This window comes from Telopea speciosissima, chromosome 5 (assembly GCF_018873765.1).
Source record: "Telopea speciosissima isolate NSW1024214 ecotype Mountain lineage chromosome 5, Tspe_v1, whole genome shotgun sequence".
Lineage (NCBI taxonomy): Eukaryota > Viridiplantae > Streptophyta > Magnoliopsida > Proteales > Proteaceae > Telopea > Telopea speciosissima.
This window is the reverse complement of record NC_057920.1, coordinates 5,309,423-5,319,546: the sequence shown is the minus strand read 5'-3', so window position 1 is coordinate 5,319,546 and position 10,124 is coordinate 5,309,423.

The following is a 10,124-nucleotide window of genomic DNA, read 5'->3' as shown; positions in this document are numbered from 1 at the left end:
TTTGGAAAACTAAGCTCTTGTAATATATAACTAATAAACTGAGCTTTTAAAGACGGCAGCTTTAAAATAAAATTAAAATATTAATATTTATGTCAAGATTTTATCAACAAAATAATAACAGTTATAGTTCCATGGAAAGAAAATCCAGCGAAATGCAACTAAGAATGACAAAGGAGAGTTTACCAAAAAAATAAAGAATGACAAAGGAGAGGACAATGTTTCAATCAATATATATCTCTCTAATTAAAACCACATTGCCCATAAAAACCCTAGTTCTCATAAATGGGTACGAAAAACAATTTTTTTTAACTTTGAAAGAAGTCATTCACAGAATGAGATGGGAGTTGCACATAAAACAGAAAGTCGTTGTCGTTGCTGCTGCTCTGTGTGTCTGAGAGAGAGAGATGATTCGTACCGACTAGAAGAAAGAAATTCGATCGATTCCTCCGTTTTCCCGGCACGTTCAACTCTTTCTTGCGCACCGGCAGTCCTCTCCACTGGGTGAAGGGGGTCCAATGACTAATGAGGACCTAAGAGATTGAAAGTCTTTTTCTGATTATATTCGTGAGAGAGTTCCCTGATTGGATCAGGATCGTCCCGGAGCCGTGCGCCCACGTGCTGTCAGGGGCATCCAACGGTTGAACTATGCTGCATACGTCCCTAGGCATATGGAACTTCTTGGAGACAAGCTAAATTCGAATTTTTAGCCAAGTTGGAAGGGTCGAGACTCGAGACCCAAACTTAGCAAAAAGTTTTAAACTTGAATCCCTGTTTTTTACCGTTTTAAAGACGTTTTGTTCTATGTGAAAAAGAAGCAGATATCAATCATTTCCATTTTATAAAACACGTTTAAAACTCATTCACATGTTTTTGATGTTTTTAAAGACTTGGAACTTGTTGAATGACTTAATTAATCATATTTTCCTCTCACAACCTCTAATCGACCTAATTTTTTCACCAACATAAAGATGACTCGAAGATCTACATCTCTCATGTTTTCACCTTCAACTCAGTCCATAGACCTTGAAATTGAGTTACAAACTAATATATCTAATGAAAAGAATTTCTAAAGCGATGACTTCCAACTCCAATTAACATGCATCACTCCATAAGTGTGTTGGTTGTGTTCACAATAACGACCAACACCATAGTCAAGCCATACTGTTCAACTTTGAATATTATGGTATATGAATTGAGAATCGATATTGGATGATATTAGATGACATGCCTTGAAACTTATAATGGGTTGTAGAATATGTATGGATCAATTTTTTGGATGTTACAGTTATTTTGAACATTAGAAACATGTATTTTAAAAAAAAAATCTTTAATTTATATGAGAATTGAGGCTTTTTTTTTTTTTTGGGTTCCATACGTCTGTTTTCCATTTCTTACAGTTTTTTTGTTTTTTTTGACCGTCCATTTGCAATTTTTTACCGTTTAAAATCCATACTAGAAGTTAGACCATCCACGCAATCGGATTCATCATCAAAGATTATTTAAATAGATAAATAGCAGCTTCATCTTAACCGACATATTTCTCTTCAATCTTAATTGGAGAAGCAATGGCAGTCCGTAGTGGTACTGTGGTAGACAATAGCAAATTGCATTGATAATGTTGATCGAAGTAGACTCGGATAAGAGTGACATTATCTCCTTCATCACAGGAAGAAATCTCCAACTCCATTGTTAGAAACACCTGTGATTAATTATATTGTGCACTTGTCCTCATATTTCCAACTACGTACTTGACGTATCCCCAAAGCAAGTAACAACTTGGATGACTCTCTGACTTAGACTGCACTATCTCATTTTCAACAAATCTAAAAGACTTGAAATCTTATTTTATTTCAATTTCAGTCTTTTTAAAATGTATTTTTATTTTGTTAATGAAATATGCTAGGGTGCAAGTTTAGCCTTATGAGCCTAATCCGTCATGGCTTGCCTTGAGCTTGAATAGGGATTGGGATGAATTTTCAACCCTGAGAGCGGGTTAAGATTGGATTTTTTTTAAGTTCGAGATGAAGACTAGATCAGGCTGAGGTTGAGGCCTCGGTTGAACTTTACCCGACTCTGAATGGCACGAGATAATTGGATTTGTGTTTTTTTTTTTTTTTTTTAAGTAGTTTTCCGTACACCAGCACTCCCATGTGTCTATCTCTCTCTTCCTTAAAATAAGGAGACAAAGATGTCTTTTCACATGGGGAGGAGAGAGATAGACACATGGGAATGCTGACGTAGGCCACACTCTCGGAGAGAGATCTTTTTCCCTTTCTTTTTTTTTCATAGTCAGGTGAATTGACTTGAAATAAAGATACTTTTAACCATGAATTAGGATAATTCTTGAAAACGATAGGGTTAGTCTCACCCTAAATAGCAAAACAGTGTTTAGCCAGGTAGGGTTAGGTGGGTTGAGGTTTTTAGACCATGAATTAGGGGTAGGGTGGGCCTAGGCTAAGCTAAGGGCATCCAAAGTTGGACTGAGGTTTATAAAAGTCCGGTCAAACCTAGCCTTGTTGTAGCCCTAGAGCATGTCATGGAAGGGGATTTATAGGTTAGAATGATTCACTGGGTACCCCTCTAGATGCCAAAAATTTCACTTTGTGTTTGATGTTGTCATGGTATTGATGAATGTCTTACCCAAAAAAAATAATCCCTAAGAGGTTGCATGGAGCCTACAATCAGACACAAGTGCATGTGAAATTATTGTCTTACCCACATAAAATAAAAAAATCTCATTCATATTGATACCCCTGTGCGTGTTTCCATTGGCCCCAACACTGGTTTAGGGTCATGTAACAATGTAGAATGGTAGGGATCTCTCACCCAAAAAATAAATGATATTGAAGAAGGAAGATTGAGAACGATGGAAGCAGGGTTTTAAAGAGGGAATCGGGATCTAAATCGTTCAAGGCCAATTTTGATCTAGATTGGTCAAAATCAATCGAAATCATCCATATTCTGCCTTAATCCTAGAAATACAAAAGAATTGACTACTCTGAATCGACAAGAATCGAAATCAACAATTGTAAGTATCGATATCGGATCGATCATATCGGTGTTGATCAATATTGATATTAATATCAATATAATCATCCGTATCAAAGTCGGACCATTTTCTCTATTAAAATACCAATTCATTGGTTTTTGGGATCATTTTATCCTCTCATATATCGATACAATCGCTATGATATCGATATCATATTTTTGGTCACCGATGAAGGAACCACAGCCACTTTTTATGCGACATTGCTTGCAAATATGGTATATGGGAACTTGTTGAATACATGCTGGAAATCGAGGGTCTCCCGTCTCAAGACTATAAACTCATACCGGACCCAACCCTTCGAAACCCTAATATTCGATCAACATATATCTCTATCAACAACCTAATTTTATTTGAAAAAAATAAAAAAAAAGAAGAAGAAGAAGAAGAAAATCTCCACACGTAGAGTTGGGGGAACTATCACAACATTGGAAAAATCAGAAACAGAGTACCTGGCCCAAAAACGCTTCAAAAAACAAAATCAAAACAGTGCACATTTAAAAGGTTCCATAATCCAGTGCACGGTGTTTGCCTCTTTAGACTTCCCCGCCCTCTCCCTGAAAAAAAGATTCATTGATCATGCATGCCGCCAGTGACTTGTCGAGTTTCAACTTTCAAGTGCCATCAATTAGTTTTATTTCTTTTTCTTGAAAAAAAAACCCCCCGCCAAATCCCGTGATCTTGCATCTAGACACAGGTGCACGTGTTATCGTCCTACCCCGTGAAAATAAAAAACTCATCCATGTTGATGTCCTTCTCATTGACCCCCATATTGCTACAGAACCCACACGACCCAGTAGCAATCTCTTGCCATTTTTTTTTTTAAGGAGATGAACTAACATTGTATATATTATATTTATTTTTTTGGTAAGAACACTGTATATATTATATTGGCATCTTATACATAAAGCCAATGAAAGAAAAACAAAAAATTTGTGCATTTAGTGGATGTCGATTCTCCATATAAAAAGCTACCTTGGTTACTAAAGAAAAAGAGGGAAAAATGTGTGCATTGTGAGCAACGTACCTTGCTTTTCTCCAAAAAATAGCCGGCTTGACTATTAAACGTGTCGGGCTAAGCCCAACACGTTTTATAAATCGGGCAGTCCTAGTGTGGGGTTCTAACCCGTTAGGCGCCCAATTAGACTAACTATTTATAAGCCCGGCCTAGCTTGCCCGACTTAGCTCGACCCTTTAATATCCCTTGAATTTTTCACTTTTAGAACTATATACCTATTTGTTTGTTTGTTTTTTCTTTTTTTTTGGGGTAAATGGCTATAGGCCTTTTTAACTCAATGGATTAGGACTCAATGGTTTTTCAATTAAATGTACTAGAATACTCTTTTTCTTCTCTTTTTTAGGATTTTAGAAGTCATCTTCAAGAGGGTTTTATCTCATGCATGCATAGTCCCTTTGGCTATTTCCGTTTGAGAATCCAAACTAATTTTTAAAGTTGCTTTTGGGTAAGTGGGTGAAGGTGATATATATATGACCAATTTTAATCCTTTTATTCCTTTAATTTTGAACCTAAATGATATAACTATATAATCCTATGTGGGGGTGATATATGATCAATTATAGGATTGCACCGTTTAGAGTTAAACATGCCCATAGTCTAATTGAGGTTCAATTCTAATACTCGATTATAGCCCGAACCTGACTAAAGCCCGTTCGAACCTTTACAGGATCGATTAGTTAAACATGCGGCCACGATGTAGGTTTCAAGCCTGGTTAAGCCTGACCGAACTCTCCCCGCATACAGTAATAATTATGTATAATTTTTTTTTGGGTAAACATTTACCAACAAAAAAAAATATCCAGCGTAAATGATATCAATCAATACAGAAGAGTTATGGTAAGTGGGGCGTTGCCGATTCCAATATTGGAACCTTGGTCGTTTAAGAAGGTAAACTTGATTGTTACCATTTTAGCAACCAAAGATATTGGTTCAATACAGAAGAGTTGATAAAGGTTTTAAGAATCAGATCGAACCAACCGATTTAGATAGACCTGAATCTGAATCGGCTAAGTCGATCGATCTCGATTCTCCTTGATCTAAAAACTCGGTCTAATCATGTCATAAAAAATCACTAAATGCCTGCTTAAAATATGCCGATTTCGAGATGGATCTGGACCGATCCTTCCGTCTCCCTTAAAAGGTATTAAACTTTTATTCCGGAAAGGGGATGGAATTGGTCCGTTCATGAGATGAGATTCAAAGCTACGAACCTGACACGATGCTTCATCGCACGAGCCAAGCACGGAGGTGGCGCAGTCGGTAACCAATTAAGACTCCACGTGTTTGAACTAAGCACAGCCTTGGTTCCCAAGTCAAATGAAGCCACAACGTCAACCCTCTTCCCTACTACTTTTCTGTAACTCCTATTATATATAAATGAGAAGCCGTCTTGGTATAAGTAAATCATCACTCCCCTCTAAACCTGCATAACAAGTGAACAACCAAAATGGCTAGAGAACTCAAATCTTTCCGATTCTTTCTTCCAATCCTGTTCTTGGGGTTGAGCTTTATCTTTTCCTTCACTGAAGCTGCGCGTTCGTTCAATATTTTGAAGACCGGTATCGATGGTACTGAAGAGAGATCTGGGTTCTTCGATGTCTGGTCTCTTGGAGCAATCAAGAACACGGGTCCAAGCCCTAGTGGTGGAGGACACAGGCAGACCAAAGTACAAACTCTTGGTGGGATTAAGGAGTCCGTCCCCAGCCCTGGCGTAGGCCACAAGTTTACAAACGCTCAGATCCTCGGAGGGATTAAAGATTCCGGTCCCAGCCCTGGCTCAGGTAACAAGTTCACTAATGCACAAACTCTTGGTGGGAAAAAGGATTCCGGTTCAAGCCCTGGTGTCGGCCACAAGTTCACAAACGCTCAAACTCTTGGAGGGATTAAAGACGCTGGTTCCAGCCCTGGAGTTGGCCACAAGTTCACAAACGCGAAAAGTCTTGGAGGGATTAAGGACTCTAGGCCCAGCCCTGGACAGGGACACTAGCTAGTTCGTTACCAGGGACTCGATCCTAATTCTTATTTTATTTATTCAAATACGTTAATACTATGATCATAGGCTAAGCACACAAGAGTAGATAGTGAGATACGGGTACCCCAGTTTGGGTATGTTTAATAGGAAGAAATCATCCCTTATTCTTTTGCAGATCTGTATCTTATTTCTTACAGATCTCCGATATACCCAGTACAGTTCTTTTGCTATTTACTAGTTTCTTACTGAGTTTCTGACTATCACTCAATCTCATGGTTTTGAATCTTTTGACTAAGAAATGTATGTGCCTATGTGTTTGTCTTCGTGTGTACGTGTGTGTGATAGAGGGTTTTACCAAAAAAACAAAAAAGAAAAGTGTGTGAAAGAGGGGAACGTGACTGGCAATTTTTTTATTTATTTTTTTTTTTTTGTGGACGTGGCTAGCATTTCAGGTAACGTGTAACATGAACATTCCAGTGGTTGGTGGGACAAAATTTTGCTGCTACCCGGATTGCAGGAATGTTTTTGCCATCTTGATGTGGATTTGGAACCTCAAGAGTATTTTGAAAAATATAAAAATCTAAAGGTAATATTTGTGAATCCAAAGTCCAGAGGGATTATTCCAATTCTGTGCCCGTAATTGGGGACAGCAAGAACATTTATGCAACCCAGTTTGCATGGATCGATCAGGGCGTACAAACTTAGAATTCAAATTGGTGGTTGGAATCTTATAGAATTGGCCTAAATATTGATACCCTAACCCTAAATTTTGGAATGGGATCAACTAGAGTTGGTATAATTATAATTTGGATCTTCTACTGTCGAACTGCCCCGGTGCTGCACGCAATGTCTACCTCACCTCTATCCGAACGTCTTATCCAAGTTGAGGAGAAAGGCAGTCATTGCGCACAGCACTGTGTCTGAGCAGCCCATATACTTGTCACTTGCTAAGAAGTTATGTTTGAGAGCACCAGAGTCAAAGCAAAACAGATTCAATATTCGTGTCACTAACATTTTGATGTTAGCCAACAGTAAACGTGATCAAGTGATTGACATCATCAGATTGACGGGTTTTCATGTTCCTCCTTAGTCCTGGCCCCGTCAGGCGTGGGAGCCAATGTTGACATTTTGACCTTTAGAGGAGAAATCTGAAGTCTGAATTGAAGAATGCAACAAAGGAAAGCATCCAGAGAAGTCAATTAAACAACTCACAATTGTTGATTCTCTCTCTCTAAGCTGAGTGGGTCACAAGAGACACAACTCACAATTGAAAATTAACTAGCTGGATGTATACTTGCATCCGACTCGTCTACTTTCAAAGCGGGCTGTATTTCTGTGCGCCCCACATACAAGGCGGCGGAAAGTACCGCCTTGCCCCTGTCCAAGCGCCCTACCCGAGCAGGGGCAAGGCGATACTTTCCGCATGCCTTGTATGTGGGGCAATGTGGGGCGCACGAAAGTACAGCCCGCCTTGGAAGTAGAGAAGTCTCTTCCGGCTTTAGACTTATATGTATTCATAGAATTTAAAGGATGTGGGTTCAAAAGGCAAGTATCTCTTGTTGGGATGTCCCGATTGGGTACAAGGTGCTTTTCACATAAAAATTCTCACCAATTACCTAATAGTAAAGTGCGGCTCGGATCGTTGGTTGTCGCACTTGTCAAGTATCAATCTCTCAACTCCGAACTACACTGCACTCGACGACCAAGGAATTGAAGAGGATTTTAATCCTTTTCACACACACAACAACAACTTGATGTTGTACTTTATTTCAACTACATCAAATTTCGGGACTGTACTTCATCTACAAGAGATAAATCTTATACTACCCATTACTACTTTATTACACCAAATTTTGTTTAAGATCACAACAATCTCTTTTATATATATATAAAATATATTCTCTCTATATTTGGAGATTTCTTTTACTTTATTTATGTATAAAGCATCTACTTTACTTTATTACAACAGTTTTTGTCTAAGATCACAATAATAGTCTCTTTACCTAAAAAAAAAACAATATTCTCTTCTTTTATATATAAAATATATTCTCTCTATATTTGGAATTTTTTTTTTTTTTTTACTTTTTTATTTATGTATAATGTTTATAGTTGTCTATGTTTGTAAAAATTTAGATTCTAAAACAAAGAAAGTTTTATAGGTCACAGATCAGCTAACTGACATTGTAGTGATTTAGTGATTCAAGCGAACACCAGACCATTCAAATGGAATAAAATCCACTCCATTGGATGAATCATCAAAACTATCCTCCCTGATTGTTTTTTTCTCCCTATTTTGCTCTTCAAAGTTCTTATGTTGAATAATGGGGGGAGATTATTTTGATTTTTATAGGACAGTGTAACGGTACCCCCAAAAAAGCCTAGGGAAGTCAATGAAAATCAGGGTTTTAAGAATCTCATCCAAGGCCGAAACAATTCGGCTCAATTTTATGCGACAAAAACCTAAATGCCTGGAATATACCAGTTACGAGACTGTTTCATTAGTATCGAAATCATTAAAGGCCGATTTAAATTCTAATTCTGAGTTTTTAACTTGATGGAAATGGTTTTTTTTTATTGGTAAACGATGGAGATGATTGATATAGTAGCAATGACATTTGAGTTGAAAGATCCTTACAAAGATGGAGAGAGATTAAAGAAGATGAAGGGCTGTCAAAACATTCTTATCCATCATATATAGAGTACTCCATTTCATTAAAAAAAAAAAAATCATAGAGTTCTCCATCAGAAAACCCCTCCATTATCTATTACAAAGCTTTTTAAGTTGTTCTCAAGAGCTAGTTCCATGAAATATTTTGTGGCTAATTCCAGCAAAACATCTAATTTAACTCGAAGTCAGAATGCATTCAATTTTCACTGGTTTTCAAGCAAGATATTAATGCAGCACATGTTATGAAAACACATTTTTTGCCCTTTTGGATGTTTGTCTTAGATATCTCTACCAAATGTTTTCAAAGTTTGCGCTTAAGTTTTGTGCACATTTTATTCATTACATCATATGATTGTTGAGTAAATTCGGCCCCAACACATTTGCCATGTGATGTTATAAAGCTACAACATTTTTTTTTTTCAAGTCAAATGTAGAAAAATGGTGCATTAATGGGAAGGGTGCGGCACAGCTCAAACGACTGAATGTTTTCTTAGGCACTCCTTGGACGCTGGACTTTTTGAAAAAGAATTCAATCCGTTGAATGGAGTTTAAAACAAACTAAGTCATATGATTGATCCATAGGGAAATCTGTCCTCTTTATATTTCTTGTTTGTTTGAAGGACTTACTCATCATTTCATCCAAGAATTTCGAAAATCAGCTTTCCATGTCACCTAAATTGGTGGACAATTAAGGCCAGCTTCGAAAAAAATATAAATGAGGTTCTTTATAAGGATCTCACGTTCTCACCTGATTTCCAAGGTCAGTTACATTTTTGGGAAATGGTTCTCCACAGCGTGAGTGCTCCCTTCCCACACCAAATAAATGGTCCGTCCCTCTCTCTCTCTCTTCTTTTCACATGAAATGACATTATTATCATCCAATGTATAATATCATTATGTCATTTCATTGGTGTGCTCCTCTATGTCGTTTGCTCAATGTTTTTTTGTTTTTTTTTTCAATTTTTAGGAAAAATGTAATTTGAGCAGCTAGAATGACTCGATTCTCCTTCTCACATGAAATGACCATGTTACCCTCTTGTGTATGAAATCATTCCACCACACCTCATTGGTGTGCTCCTCCATTCTGCTTGCAAAGAGAACCATATCCCTTTATTTTATCGATGTCCACATGGTGCAAGTCTTTCATGTGAAAATCCACGGTTCAAACATTGGTTTGGTTTTCCATGAAAACCATGCTCCCAAGTAAGGGTTCAATCGGTTCAGTTCCAATTTTTATTGTTCGATTCAACTCAATATACAATATATACAAACCAAAACGAATCGTCGTAGTTTCATTTGTTTCATACCTAATCTTGATAATTCAATTCATATTCAGATTAAGCAAAAATATCCTACTGAAACAAATAATGCTGGGAATGAAATTTTAACCTTTAAAGATCTGGTCCTACAATGTCATATC